This window comes from Emydura macquarii, unplaced genomic scaffold, assembly GCF_026122565.2.
Source record: "Emydura macquarii macquarii isolate MOO-44397 ecotype Brisbane River unplaced genomic scaffold, CSIRO-AGI_Emac_v2 contig_2676, whole genome shotgun sequence".
Classification (NCBI taxonomy): Eukaryota; Metazoa; Chordata; order Testudines; family Chelidae; genus Emydura; species Emydura macquarii.
Window position 1 is genome coordinate 9,581,066 of NW_027132813.1, and position 4,543 is coordinate 9,585,608.

Below are 4,543 nucleotides of genomic sequence, written 5' to 3' on the forward strand. Positions count from 1 at the left end.
GATCCCCTGATGAAAAGTGGTCAATTATTAATGAAATATTCTCTTCAAAGCGTTTTACAAATGTTCCTTAATTAACCCAGGCAAAACATCTGCAAGGGCATATGATTATATCTGTTTAACAGATGGAGCAACTGAAGTAGATTCACCCAGCACCCCAGAAGGAGTCAGTGCCAGGGTGTAACGGGTCAGCAGGACTCTTCTCTTGACCCAGGTTGTTAGTACATATTAGAAGTGAAGCCTGCTGACCTCTTACAGCAGGTGCAACCTCTTAACTGTGGGTGCAGCCTGTATTCCCTGGGTATAAGGGAGGTGGGCGTGCCTTTCTAGGGAGTAGGAACGAGAACAAAAACTGGTCATGGAGGAACCAAGAAGCAACCAAGCTTAAGGAAAATTTAGAGGGAGGTTTATGTTCTGTAAGTATCTGTTGTATGATGATTATTTTACTTCCCAGTGAAGCCATTCCCTTGCTTAAAGAGTATGTGGGACTACTGGAATACAATTGATGGGCCCACTCTTACAGTCCTTATTCAGGCAAAATTTATTTTGATTTTGATGGAAATTTTGCCTATGTAATTGCTCAGTAAAGACTTCAGGCTCTGACCACATGATTTGGAGTTTAGTGCCTCTAGACTTCTATCAGAACATGACCCAATTGTTCTGCTATAAGCATGATTGCTTAACTCCTGCATTTTCTCCTTTCTACTGGCTCCTCTTTCTCTGTACCCTGGAAGATGTGTCCGCGTGGCATATGACCCGCAGCGCCTTTTAGGAATAACAAGGCAATCCTACCAATAACTATCTCTCTTGTCACTAACTTCCCACTCAGTGGCCCCATCTGCACTCGATCATTTTGGCATGCAAGCCCCACTGCGTGTGTGTATGTGACACACCTCAGGTGAATCCTGGCCCCACTGAAGTCAATGGGAGCTTTGTCATTCACTTCAATAGGCCCAATATTCCACCCCTGGTTTCCACATACACCAGATGTGCTCACAATGGGCAGTGCAGAGGTGTTCACACAAGCAGGGGGAGCCACAGAACTTCCTTGCCTCTGGTAGATGCTGATTTGCAGGTACAGAATTCCTTCATATGTTATCTTAATTTACTACTTTAACCTTCTTTTTAAGACTCCTTTTTAAATTATTCCCATGATCCTTAATCTCACTGGCAATGCAGTGCTCCCTCTGTTTCTGGAAATACATACATTTCACCACCAGCCACATTTGTAGACATCATGCTTCTCAACAACATGAGAAAATACCTGCAGCATGAATTGATCATAGCACACAACTGTTCGTCTGACTTGCACCATACTAAATGTTTGAGGCTCGGAATTGATCTGGGAAGAATTTTATTTAGCAAGAAAGTAATGAGATTTCCTACATGCAGTATTTTTTTCCAGCCCAAGAGGTTTGGGTAAGCTTTTATGGTGCACATGGCAACATTGGTAGGGGGTAAGGTGTTGGAAATGGTGCCACACCCTTAGGATACGATAAGCCAAAGAGAAGTTGGTCTGATGAAGTAACTTGGTATCTTGCTGGAGAGCTGTGGACCATGACAAAACTAAGAATTAATAATTCTGACCCTGAAATTGCATAGCAGGCAACAGAGTTGAAATAAGATATGACTCTTAATGGTTAACTTATTATGTTTCCATGGGTTAACCATGGAAGAAGTGATGCTTTGAGGTGGGGTGGGAGACTTACTTTTGTGTTGGTCTGATTGTATCATTAAATTTCATTTGTGTGTTTTGGCAGGCTGGAATAGTTTAAATTATGTATGTGTGTATTTTGATTGACAAAGCCTATTGGATTGGTGTTTGATTTTTGGTGGGTTATCTTTTTAAATTTTTTTTTTTTTTTTAGAAATTGAAATGCTTAATCTTTCAAATATTCCTTTGAGATAGGTAGATCAGCATTATCCACGTTTCAAAGAAGGGAAAACCTGAGAGACGACAAAGGTTAAGTGATGTGTCCAAGGCCACATACTGAATCAGTGGCAGACCCAGAACTGGAACTGTTTATTCTTGGCTCCCAGCACCATCCTAACTATGCTGCCTCTCAACAAACTCACTGCTTATTTTTCTAACTCACCTCCTGACTCATTAGGGACTTTTACTTTGAACTCTTTGGTGTTTATCTGCCCTAAATCCTTTGACGGTTGCCCATTACTGCTGAAAACACCATGGTTTTTGTTTTTTTTCCCCTTGGTGAAATCCTGCTCCAGATCAGCCCTTCCTTTCATTACATCTGTAATTCCTCCAGTATCTGCATGCTAAGCATGCACTGCACCTATGAAAAATAAGTCAGCATCATATCAGACATCCTAGGACAATCACAATAACAGCAGTTGCACACAAACTGTCCTTAATGAGAAAAGTGTAAATCCGCTTTTCAGATACAATTTCTAGTCACGCTTTCAATCTAATACTGTGCTACAGATTGTATCGACCACATAAGCTATATTTCTTTTTAATGGATTCATTCTATTTCTGTTTTTAGGTTTTGTAAACACCACTTTAAAAAAAAAATCAAACTAAATTTTGACATCTTTTCAAATCATGTACACATAGAAACACTTGGTCTTTCCAATGTAATATGTACAACAACTTGACTGGAATTTGCAATGGAAATGCATAAGAGCTTGTTTCCTCTTCTTGGTCAGCGCCTTGTAAACTTCTTGTGATTCATATAGTTGTTTTCTCTTAAAGCTTTTCTTCTTTGCGAGACAGTGAATTTCAGCATGATCCACTTGGAAAGAACACCATGACAGGAGAAGAGGGCAATGATAGAAAATAATAAAACATCCCACAAGGAAGAAAAAGAAAAAATGTCAAAGAGAGATGTGTATTTTGTTTGCAAAAGCCATGTGGGGAATTTAAGGAGGGGCCATTGGACCACACTAATCATGGGGGAACTGAGTTCTTTGGCCTGTGAAGTGCTTTCTGCAATAGTTTTGGGAACTGGCATTAACTACAGGAAGTACTTTTGATCTCATCATCTTAACAGGAGAATCTAAAGTTGCTTAAGTTTACCTATACTCTCCCCACATCTGTCTCACTGGCCTTTAACCTGGATTTTTTTAAATGCAGCAAAAGAGGTTGAGATAATTAAATCAGGTCTATATACTGTCTTTGGGTTTGATATCCTTTGCGCCTAGAAAAATCAAACAGATGTCTCCAGGTGCCATCTCCCAACAGCCAAGATAATACTGACAGCCCCTAGATTTAACACATGATGCCTGGGGGCAGGGGAGCATTCTTTGAGGAGAGAAGTGAGCTGTGGAATTTACCTGCTGTCCTGTTCTCTCTGTCTGAGTTTATTGAGAGCACAGGGCAAGTCTTGTGTTTCTGGCTCAGCATTTGCTTGATTGGAAGTGAAATCCAGAGATGTTAAAGGATGGATTGTAAATTGGCAAGAGGCTGTCTGTTATGAGCAAAATAGCTATAGTTTTGTTTTCATTATATAAATGTGCCCAGATTCTTGTGCAATGGATGTACTGTGTGCATTTCTCTATAACTCAGTATTATATAATATAGACATTTATTCCTCCTCCATTTTAAAGACTCATCTACATAAAAAGTAGGGATTGGCTAAGAACATAGATTAAAATTCGACTCTAAATTAAGTTCTGGCTGCAGACTTGACTATACTAGGATTTGGAGTTTAACAGCAACTAAAACTAAACAAAAATACTATTTTCACAGCTCCCTTCATTTTCTTGTTTCTAGAAAAAGAAGATGTGACAATGGTTGTGAATTCCCCCTCTGATACTGACATTTCCTTTTTATTGGACACAGAGGGTCAAACTCACTTGAACAACTCCAGTGCACCTGCTTAAACCAATAGTGAATTTGGCCCAAAGGCTGGTTTTAAGAGAGGAGAGACCCATTTGTTGGAACATTGTGCCTTCTCTCCTAGAGAATTGTAAGCTTTCAAAAGCAGATGTTTATGTTGCACTGATCTGCAAAATCTGATCACACAGGCACAGCTGGGTAATAACTAAGTGCAAATGAATGCACTCGTGTGTGCAAAACAGATTGCACTGATAAGTGAGCGTCTTGTGCCTGCAGTTTCCTGTTTGCAGCAGTATGTTTTATGGACACAACTTAAGTATCTGTATTTGAAAATGAGGCCCGTAGGAAGCACTTTGCAGTACACTTATCGAGCAGGGACCTGCTGGCCTTCTAGGCATAGTAGAGTACAGAGGACAAAGCACTAGCCTGAATCCTGTTCTGCTTATGCTGGTGAGAGTCCACTGAAGACAGTGGAGTTATTCTAGATTTATTCCAGTTGTTGTACTTTAATTTGGGCCCCTACAATCACATAGGTTTGGAAGAAGGGTCTTGGTATTCTGAGGGGCGGAGGTGGGGATTGTATAGGGGTGAAGAGTCCTCAGGCAAGCTGACTCCAGGGCTCATATCACTGTCACTACAAGGTTTTGTCCCTCACAACAAATACACACAGGTGGCAGCCCTATGCTAGATTCACATTACAACAATATTTTAACAGGACTTAAAATAGAAAAACTGGCAGCTCCTCTG

At 40.4% G+C, this 4,543-nt stretch overlaps 1 long non-coding RNA gene across 1 annotated transcript; it reads left to right on the forward strand.

Moving 5' to 3' along the window:
* The first annotated feature begins 339 nt into the window (after positions 1-339).
* On the forward strand, positions 340-4,171 carry LOC137164491 (uncharacterized). Its single transcript, XR_010923052.1, has 2 exons — positions 340-413; positions 3,731-4,171. It is a non-coding gene; the product is annotated as an uncharacterized lncRNA (long non-coding RNA).
* The last annotated feature ends 372 nt before the right edge of the window (positions 4,172-4,543 follow it).